Raw genomic sequence first — 20,403 nt, 5'->3', positions numbered from 1 at the left:
CCCAGGTGCATAGCTCCCTTCCCTTGGTTATTTAGCCCCCCAAATCCCCCCCAAACTGACTCCTCACAACTCTATACCATTACCATAGCCTTAAGGGGTGAAGGGGGGCACCTACATGTAGGTACAGTGGGTTTTGGGTGAATTTTTGGAAGGCTCCCATTTACCACCACAAGTGGAACAGGTAGGGGGGGGGGATGGGCCTGGGTCCACCTGTCTGAAGTGCACTGCACCCACTAAAAACTGCTCCAGGGACTTGCATACTGCTATCAGGGAGCTGGGTATGACATTTGAGGCTGGCATACAGGCTGGCAAAAAAGTTTTTTTTTGTATGTGGGAGGGAATTGGTGACCACTGGGGGAGTAAGGGGAGGTGATCCCCGATTCCCTCCGGTGGTCATTTGGTCAGTTCGGGCTCCTTTTTGAAGCTTGATCGTGAGAAAAAAGGGACCAAGTAAAGCCAGTGAAATACTCGTCAAGCCTGCTTTTTTTTTCCATTATCAGGCAAAGCCGGCCATCTCGTGAGCACGCCCCCGTCCTACCTCCATCCTGCCTTCACTACCCTATCGACTCGCCCCCTTGATGTTTCACCGGCTCTGTGACGGAAAGCAGTTGAACCCGGCCAAAATTGGCTTTCGATAATACCGATTTTTCCGGGTTCAGGAGATCACCGGCCATCTCCCGATTTGTGTCGGAAGATGGCCGGCGATCACTTTTGCAAATGAGCTGGTTTGTTACCCACATATTCATAGCTCTGTCTATTATACCCAGATATTCAGCAATGCCTCATACCCATGTATTGGTGTTGAATATTCTGATATAACTTAATCATGTTGACCAGTATTTAAAACAAATTCTGACCACTGCATGGTCAGCATTTAGAAAATAACATGCTGATTGCAGCATTGGAATATTGACTGATTGGTTCTTTATGCAAGCATTTGCTAAGTATTGCTGATTTTGTTTGACTCCCCAGTAGGATTTCCCAATTTCAGCTTATAAAGAAAGCCTATAAAGGCATGTTGATTTTACATTGCATTATTTTTGTGTTAGTCTCTTAGTTAAACTTTGTTTTTTACCTATGGGGCCCTTTTACTAAGCTGCGGTAAGCACTAACATGTGCTTACCGCATGCTAAAAGGCACTACTGTGGGAAAGACTGTCATTCTATGGTAGTTCTGGAATCGGCGTACACCAATCGTGTGTCAGCATTAGCGCACAGCAGCCACTAGCACAGCTTAGTAAATGGGGAGGGGGGGTATTTATTAGGATTTATTTACCACCTTTTGGAAGGAATTCAGTGTACAGCAAGAATAAGTCTAACATAAGCAATAGTCAATTATAGCAGTAAAAATATTCAAACTATACATAGTATGGCATAGAGGGGCATAATCGAAAGGGACACCCAAGTTTTTCTGATGGACGTCCATCTTTTGTTTCGATAATATGGTTGGGGACACCTAAATCTGGAAATTTAGATCGACCTTAGAGATGGTCATCCTTAGACTTGGTCGTTTCTGATTTTCGGCGATAATGGAAACTGAGGATGCCCATCTCAGAAACGACCAAATCCAAGCCCTTTGGTCATGGGAGGAGCCAGAATTCGTAGTGCACAGGTCCCCCTCACATGCCAGGACACCAACCGGGCACCCTAGGGGGCACTGTAGTGGACTTCAGAAATTGCTCCCAGGTACAAAGCTCCGTTTCCGTGTGTGCTGAGCCCCCCAAAACCCACTATCCACAATTGTACACCACTACCATAGCCCTTATGGGTGAAGAGGGCACCTAGATGTGGGTTCAGTGGGTTTCTGGTGGGTTTTGGAGAGCTCATATTTACCACCACAAGTGTAACAGGTAGGGGGGGTGGGCCTGGGTCTGCCTGTCTGAAGTGCACTGCACACCTGCTTCAGGGACCTGCATACTGCTGCGATGGACCTGAGTATGACATTTGATGCTGGCATAGAGGCTAGCAAAAAATATTTTTAAAGTATTTTTTTGAGGGTGGGAGGGGGTTAGTGACCACTGGGGGGGGGTAAGGGGAGGTCATCCCCGATTCCCTCCGGTGGTCATCTGGTCAGTTTGGGCACCTTTTTGTGGCTTGGTCGTAACAAAAAAAGGACCAAGTAAAGTCGTCCAAGTGCTTGTCAGGGATGCTGTTTTTTTCGATTATGTGTCGAGGACGCCCATGTGTTAGGCACACCCAAGTCCCGCCTTCGCTATGCCTCCGACACGCCCCCAGGAACTTTGGTCGTCCCCGCGACGGAAGGCAGTTGGGGACACCCAAAATCGGCTTTTAATTATGTCGATTTGGGCGACCCTGGGAGAAGGACGCCCATTTTCCAAATTGTGTCGAAAAATGGGCATCCTTCTCTTTCGAAAATAAGCCTGATAGTATGCTACATTACAATGTCAGCACAATAGACAGTAAAACATTTTGGTAGACAGCATAGGTTTTAAGCAAAGATGGAACATATAGGTAAATAAGATTAATGGGAGTAAGAAAATAAGGTACTAATTTAAAGAAAGTTGCAAATTAGGTCAGAAAAGGAAAAGGATGCCCTCTGTATTCAATATCTTGATCAGTCTAAAAACAAAAGAGGTACAAATCCAACAATAAATAACAGAAAATTACCAACTTGGATTTAAAAAATCTGAAGTCATGGTATTGTGGCTGTCATGCCCCTCATCTGTTTTGTGGTCTCCAGTAGCATTCCATGCCAAGTAAAATCTGTTTACTTCCTGGAAACCCAGCACTTCCTTTATAGCTCTGTAAGAGGGCACTGACTGATGTCATCACTTCCTGTCAGGTAGTATATAAGGAAGTTCCTGACTCCTCACCAGTGCCAACAGGTCTCTGAGAGTTGTTTAGTGTGTGTTGCAGCTTTGGTGCAGTTTTCTTCCTGTTCCTACCTGTGTCTTGTTCTAGCCCTGTCCATGTTCCAGCCTTGTTCTAGTCCTGTCTATAAGTTCCAGCCTTGTCTTCAGTCCATCCTTGCCCAGGTGTCTCACCCACCACCAGTCAGGGCTGGTTTTGGCTAAGTAGCTCAACTTGGCTGTGGCTCAAGGGCTCACCCCAGATCATGATAGTGGTATTGGTATTGTGTTCTTTATTGAAGATAAGACCAATCAATAGATGCAAAAATCATTCAAAATCACCAATTGTTACATCTAGTGATTGATCCTATCTTCAATAAAGAACACATCAGCATACTGCTACTGCCTTTGTTTTTTTTGTTTTGTTTTTTTTTAAATCCAGCTTTGTGTTTGTTTCCATATATTGATTACAGTGGCTCCTATGATTTGTTAATACAATGCAGTTGAGTCAGTGCAATATATTAGAATTTTTAGCTAGAAACAAGAAATCTTACCAAGACAAGTGTAGAAGAAACATGTAAAAATAGTAATCACTGAAAATGGTATTCATAACTAAAATATAAATTTTGTAAATTAAGGTGAGCCCCTCTTCCTCTTATATCTTCCTACCCCTTACTGCCCAGCATAACTCAATCAGCTAGTTATTCCCAGTTACTGTGAAATTATTCAGGAACATACATAACATGCTATCCTTACTAAGTGACACAAATTAGTTAGCAAAGGTGTTAACATGCAGTAACTGTTAGTGTGAACATGTGATAAAGTCTATCACACACTAAAACTAATCAGTACAATAAAAATCCTATGCTAGCTGCTTAGCATAAGTTGTGCTACCAGGGTAGCTTATGGGCAGAGATAAGGTATGACTCTGACAGCTAGCACACGTGTGTTACCACATACTAGCTATCAAAGATGCTGATAGCACAACTGCACTTCATGCCATTTCAAGAAAAATTGCCTTTATATGGCAGATTAACCCCTAGCGGTAGTATCACAAGACTACCTCTAAGAATCATACCTGTCAGGGTCTATGGGGTAAGAGTGGAGAGGGATTACCCCCACTGCATACACTAGAGTACCAAAGATACCCTTGGGTAAGTCCGAAAGGGTTTGAGGGGGTCAGAGATGGGAAGGTTTTGAGGATTGCTGAATGGGTGCTTCTGCTTGCAGGGGGTTATTAGTGGAATGGCTGACTGGCCAGTAAATGTCTGTAGTAACTCCACCTGTCGGTTCCAAAGAGTCTGGTATTAAACCTACTAACCTGCCCGCATTTTGTCACCTTCTCATTGAAGGAAGAAAATAACTCTTTATAAACAGGTGGTATAGTTCCAGAAGCAAGCTTCAAAACATCCAAACAGTATCTTTGAAACATTTCTTTCGATGAAATATTCTGACCAGTTGGAAAGTTTAATAATCTTAAATTAATACTTCTCAGTAGGTTTTCCATGGAATCTATTTTCAGTTTACTCACATTAATATCTGATATCATAGTAGCGGAGCAGGTGGGGGAAGAGAGGTTGGTGGTTGGGAGGCGAGGATAGTGGAGGGCAGACTTATACGGTCCGTGCCAGAGCCAGTGATGGGAGGCAGGACTGGTGGTTGGGAGGCGGGAAATACTGCTGGTTAGACTTGTACGGTCTGTGCCCTGAAAAAGGCAGGTACAAATCAAGGTAAGGTATACACATATGAGTTTATCTTGTTGGGCAGACTGGATGGACCATGCAGGTCTTTTTCTGCCGTCATCTACTATGTTACTATGTTACTATTGGATCTCTAGGAAGAATTATGATTGGGGATCTCTTGAGGGGGTGATGATCAGGGGGAGTGGATGTTGAGCTTTAGAAGGTTATGATCTGGGAATCTGTTCCAACAGATCAGGAATTTATGAGGATAGGACGGTAGAAATACAAATACTTTATCCCCTTCTTTAAAAGTTCACTGATTGGCATTCTTATTGTAATAGATTTACTATCTGGTTGGTTAAGTGCTTTCTAGCTTTGTAACCTGTCTAGTATGTTTCTTTAGACCTGATAGGTAAAGTAGCACATCTATAGAAATAGGACTAAAGTTTCACCATGTTTCTTAGGACCATCCAACAGGACTCTAGAGTGCCTCCTGAACAATAATTCTAAAGGAGATATCCTCCAAGATATCTGTGGTGCTTCTCTATTGCTGCATAGAACACAACAGGGAGCAATTGATCCCAATCTCTACTGCGTACTTTCAAATATTTCCTCAATATATTTTTAATGGTTTGGTTGAAGCTTTCTTCTAGGACCTCTATTTGAGGGAGATACGCTGAACTGTGGACATGCTTAATACCAAACATACTCTATGGTCCGGATTCTATAAATGTGCTCAAAAATGGGTGCCAGAAAAAGATCAATGCTAAATGCAATTGTATAATGGGTCCATGTCCCTCCCAAGGCCACACCCCCTTTTGAGTTGTGTGCTATGGGATTTGTACGCCTGGAGTTATAGAGTTGCGTGCAACCAGATGTGCACAAAAATCCCAGTTGGTACCACTTAACATCAATATTTGGTTACTAGTGTGCAATTATTGCTCATTAACCAATTAAGGTATGTGCACATCTTGGCAATGCTCCATATAGAGAATCCAGAGGTATATGTATTTCAGGATACCTGGCATAAAGTTAAGTTTAAACCCATATCTGGTAACACTTCTTTGAAAAAGCCCAGCTGAAAAAATATCCTCCTATTTCCTGTTCTATCTTGTTTATGTAGTCCTACTGTGTAATAGAGGGCATAGACTATCAGAGGATAGGGATTGTGGATGGACAGACTTGATGAACTGTATGACCTTTTTCTGCCATCATCCTATGTCTCTCTGTTTCCATGGAAAAAAGACTAGCATTGTTGGGTGTATTGAGGTTTTTGTTTTTTAATTAATGGATCTAGCCTTTTAGCTCTTGAGCTACATATAAAACCCTATTTAAATTATGATTTGAACTGAAACAGTTGTAAATAAAGAACAGGCAAGATAGAAAACAATATAAAAATTAATATGATTTCTGCAAGCTGTTATCTTCTCTGTTAGTCAGTAGCCTATATCTGTTACCACCTCCAGTGAGAGGCTGTTCCATGCCTCCACCACTCTTGTTTTTGATCCCCTTCATTTCATATATTTCTTTCCATTGAAAAAAATACCGTACTTCTCTGCACTTCTACCTTGGAGGTGTTTAAATGTCTTTATCATGCCCTACCTTTTCTTCAGGTTCTACTTATAAAAAAAAAAAGGCAGCTCTACCGACAGTGTGCCTATAGAAAGCTCACTGAAATGTATCCCAGTATGCCATAAAGATTGTGCACCTTTCAGTGGCATTTGCAGAATTCGCACCCAGCATTCTGCAAATCTGTGAGCAACACGTGGTGGCGAGGCACCCCCTAACATAAAATGTTGTGCACTGTTCCTGCCACAAAAGTACGTGTAGTTACACAATATATGCATTGGAATCACAGATGCGGAAACATTACACCATTTATTGGCTGCCAGCAAAGGTATGCCTAGCGTGCCCGCATGAAGGGAGGGAGGAGAGAGAGGCAAGTGTTGCTCCCCCGGCCACCCCTGGGCCTTCCAACTGCAGAGCTGGCTACGTCCGGAGAAAGAGCCTGTTGTTAAAAATTTACCAGCATACCCCCTGGCTGATACCCTCCTGTTGGACAGGCTGTTTCTACCACAGCTGAGAAAGCTGTTTCTGCAGACTGGCCACAGATGAGGAGGGCCTGGCAGAGGCTGAGGACAAGATTAAACAGTGCTGCCATCCACAGAGAAGTGAGTGCTATCACAGGGTAGAACAGGAGGAATGTTGCAGGAAATCATACGTCAGCAAAACCTGTGCTGCATAAGTGAACACCAAAAATACTAGCACAGCAGCTGAGGAAACAAAGAGTCACACATCTACAGTGCACCTAAGCATAGTATGTAAAGGGCAGTAATGTGCACTCTGTGACAGGTACAGTCAAAAAATGTCTCTGTCACCAATGGGATCATAATCTCAAGTTATCACCAGTGAATATGAGGATTGTGTGATTGTCTTAAGGCCTCACATTGCCACTATGGGAATCAAACCTGGATCCTCCATGTTGTCTGCTGCTCCAACCATTACACTATGCCACCACAAAATTAACCCAGGCACATATTCACACATATATGTCCATCACATCTATGGCCTCAGGGAACCAGGGAGTGGAGCCTGGATGTTTGTCATCTCCCTGTAACCACAACCTTCCAAACATAGTTGACAACAATACCACACTACAGCTTCCTAGGCATCAGAGGTGATATGTCACTGCATCCTTCTAATCCCCTTTCCCTGCTGCTGCATACAGGTCAAAGAGCAAGAGGGCCAGATACCTGTAGAAGCACAGACCTGAAGTCCTTTGCAGGGTCCAGGAGCAGCTTGACAGAAGCAGGTCAGTTCCAATGGACTCTATAAGGTCCCCCACTACAGTCATTGAAACACATATGTTATAATTCAGGTGCTAGAGATATTGGGACAGGCATATGGCCTATCTGAGATGTGGCACCTTATCCAAAGTGTTCAGGGCTCCCTGTGTCACAGAAGGCCCCCAACCGAGAAGACACCATGTAAACTATGGTGACCCAATTCCTGGATGTGTGGCCCTAATGTCTATGTAAGTGATATACCCTATCCCCATACCATAGACATCATCTCCTCATGTCCTGGCAGCCTATTGCCCACATCATGTGTGTAAACCCCATGCACACCCTCTATTTGTGGTGCTGAACAAGCAGTGCAAATTACATGGAACATGTTAGACAATGTTTCCTTAGTACCCATATCCCTGTGATGGATGGAAATCCCACTATGACCCACTCCTTGCCATGGATAAAATGTCATATGTGCCCCCTTGCTACCTAATACATATATATAAAGAGGGAATTACCTGCCTTGGTGTGTATTTCCACAGCCAAACATACAAATGGACCTTCTGCCACAGTTCTAGTCCCAGCCCATCAGGCCCAACCACCAAAGAAAGAAGTGGAAGGGGAAGAAGGAAAGAAGATAAGAGAGGACATAGGGGAAGAGGATGAGGAGGAAGAAGGAAAAGGAGAGGAGAAGGAGGAGACAGAAGAGGATAGAGAGGAGGAAAAGGAAGGAGAGAAAGAAATGATGTAGCTCCTGGAAGAAGGGACAGAAATGATGGAGGGGGTCAGAAGGAAAGAGACTCAGCACCTGTAGTTGGGGAGCTTCCTGGCATTGCACCTGCTCCCTTTGTGCCCTCTTCTTCACATGGAGCTCCTATCTCAACCACTCCAGCCTCTCATGCCTGCGGTTCAATCTCTGAGGGAGCAGGTTCATGGTTAGGCACTGATTATAATAAGTAGTGATTCAGAAGAGGAACATGTCCCCCTCCCCCCAATCTATCCCCTCCATTAAATGCTAATGTTCCAGGTGCAGCTGCAAGTAATGCACCACCTTGGCCTACTGATGCCCTTGGAGATGGTGATATAAAAACCACTTTAACAAGATGGGAGTTTCTGGGACAATCCAACACTGCAAAATGGATTTCTTCACCATTAAAACTGAGCATTTCAAGAAAAAGCAAAAGCCCTTGGGTGATACTGTCAACAAGGTGAATAAGTCAAAACAGCAATCATGGAAAGGGGCACCACATAATGCTTCAAAGGTGGGAGACATGAGCACAAAGCTGCCTCCAGAACTTCAAAATCTCTGGACAAGACCAAAACATGTGGCTTAGGTGAGCATGAGGACCGGCACATTTCAAACATACATCATCAGTCCGCAGAGATGACTTGAAGGCTCTATGAGGCGATATGTACATTCTCACAATAAACTTGTAATGTATCTCCTACAAGGCCACACTTTCAGTAATCTTCAAGATTCCTAACAAATAAGTCTTAATGTGCTGACCCTGCAGAGAAAAAGATAAATCATTCCCCTATTTAACAGCCAAAGAGGCCTATTTTCAAAACACTTAGACTTACAAAGTTGCATGGAAAAGCATTTTCGATATGATGTCTAAGTCAGACTTTGGACATTTTGTACTAAACATCCCAAATACAAATAGGAAATGTGGAGGGGCATAATCGAACGTTGCCGGCCAAATAGATCGTCGGCGATCTATGTTGGTGGTGGCGCTACAGCTGGCCGGAACCGTATTATCGAAAAAGATGGCCGGCCATCTTTTTTGTAGATAATATGGTTTAGCCCGGCCAAATGCCGTGTAGTTCGCTGGGTTTGAGATGGCCGGGTTTGTTTTTCAGCGATAATGGAAAGTTATGTCGGCCATCTCAAACCCCGGCCAAATTCAAGGCATTTGGCCGTGGGAGGAGCCAGCATTTTTAGTGCACTGGCCCCCCCTGACATGCCAGGACACCAACCAGCCACCCTAGGGGTCACTGCGGTGGACTTCAGAAAAGCTCCAACGTGCATAGCTCCCTTACTTTGGGAGCTGAGCCCCCCAACACCCCCCTAAACCCACTATCCACAAATATACTGCACCCACTAAAATTGCTCCAGGGACCTGCATACAGCCTCTAGGACTTATTGCTGCTGTATAACTTTGGCACACCAATTCACACCTGAAGACTAATCTCTCTGAAAAAGTCCTTTCTTGAAATAACCATGTTTACTCACAGTTAACTGCAGATCAGAGGTTGTGCCCCACTGGCAAAGAGTCCCCTGGTACTAAGATTAGCAGTAGGTCAGAGCTGGCACAATGGTGTACAATGCCCTCTTTCAGCACCATTCAAGGTAAGAACTAAGTTCTCTAACGTGGGTAACACAGGAAAGGGAACTAAAACTGGCTTACAAAAATGGCCACTACCGCATGGACTATAACAGGAAACAAAACAGGGCACACTCTGACCCAGTTAGCAGGGGGGGGGGGAAAGCACCATGGAAGTAGAGCCCAGTACCCTACACCCACCATAATGCATTGCTATTGTGACTCTGCAGGGCACCTAACAGAAAAGGTGTCACACTCACCCGAGAGCCACATCGCAACCAAGGAAAGGCTGTCGGAGGATACAACATATTCTGCTGTCATGGAGGTGGGTACGGCATTTGAGGCTGGCAAAAAAGGTTTTTAATTTTATATTTTTAGTATGGAAGGGGGTTGGTGACCACTGGGGGAGTATGGGGAGGTCATCCCCCATTCCCTCCAGTGGTCATCTGGTCAGTTGGGGCACTTTTTTGAGGCTTGGTCGTGAAAATAAAAGGACCAAGTAAACCCGGCGAAATACTGCTTAACGCCACATTTTTTTCCATTATCGGCGAAAGCCAGCCATCTGGTAGCCACGCCCATGCCCGCCAATGTCCCGTCTTCGCTAATCTACTGACACGCCCCCTTGAACTTTCACCGGCGAAGCGACGGGAAAGCGGCGATGCTGTCAAAATGCTGCTTTCGATTATACCGATTTCGCTGCTTTTAGGAAATTGCCGTCCATCTCCCGATTTGTGTCGGAAGATGGCCGTCGATCACTTTCGATTATAAGCTGGATAGCCATTTTCAAATCAGCAAAACATCAATCTTATTTTCTTTTTAATGGCCACATGCTAAATGTTTTTGTTTTCTGTGCGTTTATCTTTTTGGTCCATTTTCAGAAAAAAAAAACACCCAAGTGCAAAACAATAAAATCAAGCCATTGGGATGTAGGAGGAGCCAACATTCTTAGTAGTCTGGCAAATACATATATCCTAGGAGAGCAATGAATGACTCTAAGGGGTCACTGCTGTTGACTTCATATAAAAGCTCCCAGTTACACATCTCACTTTTGCTCCCTTATTTTGTCTGCTGAGCCCTCCAAAACTCACCACCCCCACCTGCAAACCACTACAATAGCCCTTATGGGTGAATGGGGTCATCTATATTTGTTGGTACAGTAGGTTTTTGGTGAGTTTTGGATGGCTGACACATTCCACCGCAAGTGTAACAATTGGAATGGGATATGGGCCTGAGTCCCCTTCTCCAAAGTGCACTGTACTGACCACTAGGCTACTTCTGAAACCTGGTCATTTGAGGGGGTTTTTTTTGTGGTTTAGTCGTTTTTAAAACAGGTGTAGTTCAAAATGTCTTTGATTAAATCCTGGATGTTTTTGTTTTGTTCCTTTATGGCTGAAAAATGTCCAGGACTTAGGAATACCCAAATACTGCCCTTAACACACCCCACCATGTCCCCTTGAGATTTGAATGTACTGCAGACAAACAGCATAGAAAAATGTCTGAAAAATGGGTTTTGAAAATGCTGATTTGGATGTTTTAGAAAGAAAAATATCCACATGCTGCTTTATGCCACTTTTTAGCTGTTTTTTTCTTTCAAAAATGAGCCCCATAGTAATGTATGGAACTTTTTAAGTCTAAGTGCTTTGAAAATGAGCCCCATAGTGTTATAATCATATTCTACAGCATGCTCACGTAAACAACTATGATAATATTTCAATATTTTGTGGAAAGTTGTTGTTACTTTTGTGCTTTGTACAATAGACTGCAGTCTGCAAATTTGTATAAATACCTGTTGACAAGTAGGAAGGCTATGATTTCCAGGTATGTTGTTTTTTAATACGTATTTTTTTTATATATCTCAAATAGTATGTAGCATACATAACTCTTTATAAAGATGTGAATTTTGTTTGTGTGTTACACACATTTACTCTTCAGAGTACAATAGATTTCTTTTGCAACTTCACTCCAGATATTAACTCAAATTTGATGATGTTATGATCACTGTTTCCCAGCAGACCTAACACTAGCTTCTTCATTAAACTGTAATCAGCAGCTTCCTGCTTAACCATTGGACCAGGTGAGGCTCTGGTCTAGGGTGGTGGCAATTAAGGGCACCAAAATACCAAACCTCTGACCTCACCTGATCTACAGGTTAATCCCTTTCTTCCCCCTACTTCGCATGGTCCATTCTCTCCCCTTCTCTGTCTACCCCACCCCCCCACCCCCAGTCTGGCACTTCTCCCTGACCTCTCTCATTCCCCCACATACCTGAAAAAGATTACATCAATCACCAGCAGCAGCAGCATTAACATGATAGGCTGCCTTTGGCCAGTCCCTGGATCTTCCCTTTGCTGCATACTGCCTCCCAGTGGCGTTCCTAGGGGGGAGCGGTGGTTGCGGTCCTCCCCGGGTGCACGCCGCTGGGGGGGTGCCGCACGCCTGTCTGCTCCTCTCGTTCCATGCTCCCTCTGCCCCGGAACAGGTTATTTCCTGTTCCGGGACAGAGGGAGCATGGAACGAGCGAAGCAGACAGGCGCACGGCACCCCCCCCCCCCCCCAGCAGGTAAAAATGCACCCGGGGGGTGTCCTTTCACCGGGGGGGGGTGTCCTTTCACGGAGGGGAAGTGGCCTTTCGCCGGGGGTGGGGGGTGGTGCTGCACCAGGGGGGGTGCTGCACCCGGGGGGGGGGGGGGGTGCGCATCGGCGATCCGCCCCGGGTGTCAGCCACCCTAGGAACGCCACTGCTGCCTCCTCTGATGCAATTTTGTGTGGTCAGGACATGGCAGAATGATGACCCAGGGACTGACTGAGAGTAGCCTGTCATGCTGCTGCTGCAAACTGATGTAAACTTTGCAGGACCACAGGGGAGTGAGAGAGGTGATGGAGCAGTTCCAGACCCATGGGGAGGGGGATAGAGGAGGGGGAGAGATGCCAGCCCAAGGGAGGGAAAGATGTTGAACCTGCGGGGGGAGGGGGGGCTCAGGGCACCATTATCCCTTGAACCAGCCCTGTTTAATCACTATCAATTGGCAGTGGTGCAAAACTGTGTTGTGCCTCTTTAAATGTTGCACAGAGTTCCATTTGTTAAAATTATCTAGAACAGAACAAGTATTTTGATAACTGTATCAAAACAATGCACAATTACAATGTGATCCTCATATCTAAGTGTTCATTTGGAGAAAAACTAGGTAAAGGGGCACTATTTTGTTTTGGTGAGGAAAACTGATCAGCATATAAACTAGTAATGTTATTCCTGATGTGACATTTTATAATGAACAGGTTGCATGCTCTACTTAGAAACAATAGACTGCATTCATTTATTCATTCTTTTTTTTTTAGCAATTTTTTTCCTGTGAGTTTAATTTGCAGAACCCATGGAATTTCCTGATAAGACACAGAAGTGTTATGCAGCTTTTATTTTCATGCTTCTGATTGCACAGTGCATGATCATGAAAATGTACAGTGCACTGTGGTAGGAGTTAAACTGGTACAAGAAATGATAATTCAAGGTTTTATTTATAGCGAGTGCATTTAAACATTTCTTACAAAGAAAGCAAGCATGATTTCTTGGTGCTTCTTATCTATATGTACTGGAGTGTCTTCTACAACAAATAAAAGAATAGCAAAATAATTGATTAAATCGAGTTTTGTCTATTACCCCAACCCTTACTCCATTTCAGACAGAGAAACAGATTCTTCCCCAGTTTGGCTTTAGATACCAACTGAATAATCCCCAGCCTGATCCATGTTAAGATTTGAAAATGATCATTGTAAGCAGAGTTTTCTATAATAAAAAAGGACTAGGCAGTACATTTATCATGTACAGTCAAAACCCTGTGCAGGTACAACTTATTTACAGGTCACACATGCAAATTTAGGAATGTCATATGGAAATCAGGGATTTGTAAGCTTGTACCAAATATACTGGTACCCATACTTTGTGTTCTACTTATCTAGAGCTTACTATAAGGGATCACTACTAAACTGTGGTATAATGTGCATTTAAGGCGCAATTCAATAATATCAGTGCTAACAGTTGTATGTTTCTTATATACATAAATGTTTGGAATAATGACATTTATACATGTATGTGTGCATATATGAGTGTAAATGTTACAGTTCCACCTAACTGCTATTCTGTAAATATGCACGTATCTTACACAGGGGTCCTTTTACTAAACTGTGCTAAAAAGTGACCAGCACTATCCCCAGAGCCGGTTCTTCCCACACACTAAGGCCACTTTTAGCATGGCGATAAAATGACCCCTTTTAATGGCCACATGCTAATTTCCATAGAAACAGAGAAAAATATAGACAGATAAAGATCATATGGTCTATCCAGTCTGCCGATCCATGCCATTTACTCTCCCTATCACTCCCTTAGAGATCCTATGACCTTGTCTCAAGTTCTCTTGAATTCAAGTCACTAACCTGTAATACTCAGAACCCTAAGGCAGTGATTTACACCAAGGAGCATTACAAGTTCCTGGCCACAGCAAAGAAAATAGGTCCCAAGTTGGTTTCACTACCTTTTAAATGGCTGTATAAGAAGGCCACCGCTTATGATCTCTTTGCCATATATTCAACATCTCCTTGATCCCCTCATGACCTTGTCATAGCCCCCCCCCCCCCACACACACACATATACTTGAGTTCCCTTCCTGTACCTGTTGAGGATCTCCCTGATAGCTGGTGGAGTGGTGGAGGGAAGAAGTGATCCCTGGCAATTCTTCTCTAGCTAGGGGCATAATTGAACGGCCATCTTCGGGGCTGGCACCGTAAGCGGGTGGAGCCAAGTGTATTTTTCAAATATGCTTGGCGCCGGCCAAATCGCTCGCCGGGCTTAGAGCAGGATCACCGGGTTTATATGAGATGGCCAGCTTCGTTTCTCAGCCATAATGGAAACCGGGCCTGGCCATCTGAAACCCGGCAAAATGCAAGGCATTTGGACATGAGAAGAGCCAGCATTTGTAGTACACTGGCCCCCCTCACATGCCAGGACACCAACCGGGCACCCTAGGGGGCACTTAAAAAAAAAAAGCTTCCAGGTGCATAGCACCCTTGCCTTGTGTGCTGAGCCCCCCAAAACCCACTCACCACAACTATACACCATTACCATAGCCCTACGGGGTGAAGGGGGGCACCTACATGTGGGTACAGTGGGTTTTGGGGTTTTTTTTAGGGCTCTACATTAACCATCACAAGTAGAACAGGTAGGGGGGGATGGGCCTGGGTCCACCTGCCTGAAGTGCACTGCGCCCACTAAAAACTGCTCCAGGGACCTGCATACTGCTGTCAAGGAGCTGGGTATGACATTTCATGCTTGCATTCAGGCTGGCAAAAAAAGTTTTAGTTTTTTTTAGGGGGGTGGGAGAGGGTTGGGTTGGGGGAGTAAGGAGAGGTGATCCCCGCTTCCCTCCGGTGGTCATCTGGTCAGTTGGGGCACTTTTTCCAGACTTGGTCCTAAAAATAAATGGACCAAGTCCGGCCGGCGAAATGCTCATTTGAACTGGCCTCTTTTTTTCCATTATAAGGCAAAGCCGGCCATCTTGTACCCATGCCCCTGCCCTGCCCCTCATCCTGCCTTCACTACCCCCTTGAAGGTTGGCTGGCGCCGCAACAAAACAGCAGTTGAAGCCGGCCAAAATCGGCTTTCGATAATACCGATTTGGCCGGGATCAGGAGATCGCTGGCGATCTCCCGATTTGTGAGGGAAGATCGCCAGCGATCACTTTCGAAAATGAGCTGGAAAGCCCCCTAGCAGTAGTCCTGCAGTACTACTGCCAGGGATAAAGCTGCCAAAATATCTAAGGAGTTTCTTTAGCCATTTATACCATATGCCGGGGCTGGTATGTAGTTACAGCATGTGCAAAAACATACTTGGTGGGCTTCTCCCTTCATTCCTTTCCTCTATGTGCTATTTTTCTCTACTATGCTTTATAAAATCACCCCTTACTAAGCCTTTCTTTTATACTGTGATAAAAGTAGTGAAGACGCTCCAGAAACCATTCTTTTCCACCATTAGTTTTCTTTGTGGTTCTGCAGGTTTCTAGTTCAGTCAGAATCAGTCTCTCATCAACTATGGCATCATGACTACCTTTTTTTTCTTTTTCATGTTATTCTCCTCCCCTCTGCCTTTCTACTCTAGCTATTACAGCAACAGTTCTGGCCCAGAGTCATATAAAGTGGATCCTTCTAGAAACCTATTTTACCGAGCTGACAGTGGCGTCTTGCGCTGAAGGAGCATGCCCAAGGAGCAGATCATGCTCCTTGGGTGAGCTTCTTGGGGCGAACTCCGGGGGCAAACTTTTTCTCGTTATTTTTTAAACTTTTGCAACTCTCCTTGTATTGGGTCACTGTTTGTTTACTTAATTTCTTAATGGCCCCTTCTGACTCCACTCATCTAAATTATCAAACCCCTGGAAATACTTTCCCTATACCACCCATTTTTTAGCCACCTGAACTCTTTCCAGAGCACTGATTTCTCTCTGTTCAATACACATTTCTCTCTCCTCTGCCCCACCTCAGTTCAGCCTGGGATTACTTAATTGTAGATCTTTGTGCAAAAAGACTGATCAGATTTGTGACTTATTTTCTTCTCACTTGGATGTTCTATGTCTTGTTGAAAGATGGTGAGGAATCCTTTCTAAATCAAAGCTTTCCTGCCAATTTTATGGCCTGCCATCATCGTTGAGTGTCTTGGAAAGGAGGAGATGTAGCAATATGTCTACCCTCTTCTTTTAAGTAAACAAACTTTCATCTCTGGATTTCCCTTACTCTGAGCTATTAGCTTTGTGTATCTCAGCTCCATTTTCACTATCTGCTGTTGTTACTTTCCCCATCTGCAACAAAAGGCAAACGGGATGCCCTGTTGCAAACTCTGGCCAATATCTCAGTACGCTATCTTAATCTTCTGATAGTAGGTATTTCAATACTTAAATTGATAATGCATCTTTATTGTGTATGGCTGCTTTTCTTTCTTTTCTAAGTGCCATTAACTTGTCCCAGTTTGTTCATGTCTCTACTCACTCTGCTAGTCATACTCTTGACTTAATCATTGCCACTTCTAATAGTTTCTTTTCCATATTGCCTCTGTCTGCTGTTGCTTTACCTTGGACTGATCTTTTTCTTGTAAGTGCCTCCATTTCTGTTGCCTTAAAATCTAAATCCCAATTGACACATTCTTCACAATATTTCCTTTATATTGACCCTGTCACTAACCCTCCATTAATCCATTCCTTTCCCCAAACCTTCCTGAATATGTCTTTAGAAGATGCCGCATTAACCTGGAATGCTGTTCTATCTACCCTTTTTTTCTCACCCCCCACAATCTTCTTCTGTTGTTCCTTCTCTCCAGTTTATTGGAAATAATTCTTCATAAACCTTTGTATCATAGTGGACTGTTTTTACTGCATCACCAGATACATCATGTGGAAAGGAAATGGGGAAAATCTCTTCTAGCTTTTTCTGCCATTTTTACTCTGCTCAGTTCCATTTAACTAAAAAATCTTACTTCTCTAAACAATCGATTAAATCTAATAATCTTGTTTTCTCTTACCTCTGCTTTTTCAAATTGCCCTTCTAGTCCAAACACTAATTCAGAACCCCGTGCTGACTCATTAGCACTATTTTTCATTGAAAAGGTTTCTTCACTTAGAACATCACTCCAATCGTCTTGTTCCTCTTCCTCAACTCCATTACAGTTTGATCCCATTGATCCGCAAAATTTTTACTGTTCTTCATGGACCACTTTTTTCATCCCTTCGCTAACTCAATTTTCCAAAGTCATTTTAGCACTTAACTTCTGGACCCTTTCCCTTCTAGCTGGCTAAAGATCGATAGACATTGCCTTCTCCCTTTGGCTCTGCATTTAGTCAGTTCCAGTCTTTCTACTAGCTTGGTTCCTTCAGTATGGAAACATGTAACAGTTAAAACCATTCTAAAGAATTCTTCTTTAGATCCTTTATGCTCATAACACTATTGTCCTATATCTAATCTCTGTTTTCTCTCTAAACTCACTGAACGTGTTGTCTTTAATCAATTAGCACAGTTTACAGACAGCCATCACATACTTTACCCCCCCCCCCCCCCCCCCCGACAGACAGGATTTCGTGCTAACCATAGCACTGAGACCATTATAACTGCACTAGTTAGTGAATTACATTCTTTCCTTGATTCTGGCCAGATTATTCTTCTTGCTTCTCTTGATTTATCTGCTGCCTTTGATCTCATTGATCACATTCTTCTCCTGGCTCGTCTTAACTCCATTGATATTTTTGGTTCTGTACTTCAGTGGTTTACTGCTTTCCTTGCTGGGAGGAGTTTTCAGGTTTCTACTACCTCCTGTACATCTGCAACCTTTCCACTCGAGTACAGTGTACCCCAAGGTTCTATCCTCTCTCCACTGCTATTCAATATTTTTCTAAGTCCTCTGCCTCTTCATATACAAGATTTCAATAACAAATTCTTTTTTTATGCAGATGATATTCTCTTAGTTTTTCCTTACAGTCCTGACCACTCAGCTTTACAGTCCTGTTTGCTTGTGTTATCAACTTGGCTTACCACCCGTAAAATGGGTTTGAACCCTGCAAAGACTACTCCCTGTTGGATTTTTGGAGTCCTGTCATTTCCTACCATGCCACTCTCTTTGTTCAATGTTTCTATCACAACTGTTCAATCTTTTCGATATCCGGGTGTCATCATTAATTTCAGACTTTCCTTTTATTCTCGTTTCTGTCATTATTAAGAAGGGTTTCTATTGGTTATGCCATCTATGATCTATTAGACAATTCCTAGATTCTTCTTCTCTTCACACTCTTATTCATGTATCGGTTATCTGACTTCTCGATTACTGTAATTCAACTCTTCACAGTATTTCATCTTTCTTCCTTTGTAGATTACAAACATTTCATAATTCTGCAGCTTGCTCGAAAATAGGACCATGTTACCCCCATTTTTTTTCAACTACATTGGTTCCTTGTGCAATACAGATGTTTGTTTAAGGTTTTGTGTCTAACTCATAAATACCTATATCTTGGTACCCCAGCTTACCTGGCTGCTGTAGTGAAACCTTCTCATGCCTTCCATTCACTAGATTTTCATGATTAGTTCTTCCCTCTCCCAAGGCTTGCTCCCTCACTTTGGATTCCTTCCTCCCTTATATCTGATCTGAACTGTCATTTCCTACATTTAAGGTTTTGTTGTAAACTTATTTGTTTGCTAAATCTTTCAAACCACCACCGTGACGTCTTTAGGTTACATGGTGGTCTGTCTGTCCCAACAGCTCAATACGTGCTCCTAGACCTCTACAGCATATGTATGACTGGTTCTCATTGACTGGTCTTTTGCTTTCCTATTTTACTCTGGTGTCCTTTTCTATTTTAAATTTTGTTTTTTAATTGTTAGCCGCTATGACCTACAATCAGAAATAGTGCAATTTCAAGCCTTTTAATAAACATAAACATAAATATAAACAAGTGTATACCCTGGGGGCAATTATGTATAGGCCACCAAAATTGAGGCCCCAAATGCAGGTGAAATGGTGGGTGCTAAGCGCTATGCTACAAGGCTATGTGTGTGTGGCTAGATTCCATTATTGAATACTAATATAAGTCCATATTAAATGCCAGCATTTAGAGATCACCATTTACACCTTGTCTATGGCGGGTATAAATGTGCATGCCTACATTTTGGCAATACACATGTAACTTATACTATTTTATAAGCTTTACACATCTCCATCTCAACTCACATGCACATCTCCAATGCAGTTACACAGTAACTACAAATATAGGCGCCATATGGCATTTAACTACATCCAGCACATTTAATTGCATACCAATTGGACATGCATGTTGTGCAATAAATTATAAAATTAGGAAACCTAAGTCTCCAAAACAGTAATACCTAGTAATCAATAGCAGAGGCAGGCTGGTCCTGGCTGGGAAGGAAAAGCCATGATTGGGAATCAAGTCCAGATTTCCTGCTTGATTCCCAATCATGCTATACAGGGAAGTTAGATCAGGAGCTTTGCTATCTTAAGAAAGGGGGAAATAAAACTGAAACTTCTCAAGGTCACCCCTAAAGTCAAAGTCTTAAAATGTTTTACACAACATTCTCTGGATCCATTTATAAAAGATGCAGTAAATTTGTCTAGGGAGCTGAGTACAGGTACTTATTTCTTGTATGCCAGAGTATAAATTAACTGCTTATAGAAGATAGCTTATTTTTCAGAGATAATTGCTTAAGGCTTTGCTCAACTATCCAATACATGAATCAAATAAGACAAAAATGTGTGTTGTGGAAAACTCCAGTGTTAAATATACTGAGATAAAGCAGTATAACACATAGTAGATTTCTTCAAGGCATGATCTAACACGTAATTCCCTATAGCACATGTACAGATTAAGAGTTAAGGAAGCAAAATCATAACATGTCACATAATTTTGATGCAGAAGGACTTTTAAGAGCAGTCTCAATATTTATCTATTAATGTAACTGGGTTTAAACAAATATGCTGATTTCTTGAGCTACATATAGACTATAGCTACATTTTAAAAATTATTGTGCATTTTAGAACTTTAGGCAGATCAGACTATAAGAGCAGAATTGGTCCAATGATTTTTGCTGCACTAATTAGCTTTAAGTTTGGCAGCTCCATACTGGAGTGCCTCCTCCCCAACCCACTCTGCTACATGTATAGGTATTTCTTAAAACTCTAATGGGTAGGGGTCCAGTTGCAGTCAGGAATTGTGAGACACCACATTCTAATAGTTCCTGAAGCAGCCCAGGTCTCTCTTCCT

General features: G+C 43.1%; 1 long non-coding RNA gene across 1 annotated transcript; it reads right to left on the bottom strand.

Moving 5' to 3' along the window:
- Positions 1-455: 455 nt before the first annotated feature.
- On the bottom strand, positions 456-14,443 carry LOC115470830. The gene is made up of 3 exons (XR_003942244.1): positions 14,358-14,443; positions 10,716-10,722; positions 456-467 (listed from the first exon to the last, which is right to left on the bottom strand). It is a non-coding gene; the product is annotated as an uncharacterized LOC115470830 (long non-coding RNA).
- Positions 14,444-20,403: the final 5,960 nt, after the last annotated feature.

The sequence above is a fragment of the Microcaecilia unicolor genome, chromosome 5 (assembly GCF_901765095.1).
Source record: "Microcaecilia unicolor chromosome 5, aMicUni1.1, whole genome shotgun sequence".
Classification (NCBI taxonomy): Eukaryota; Metazoa; Chordata; class Amphibia; order Gymnophiona; family Siphonopidae; genus Microcaecilia; species Microcaecilia unicolor.
Note: the sequence above shows the minus strand (reverse complement) of the source record. Positions and strands in the feature narration are given on the sequence as shown.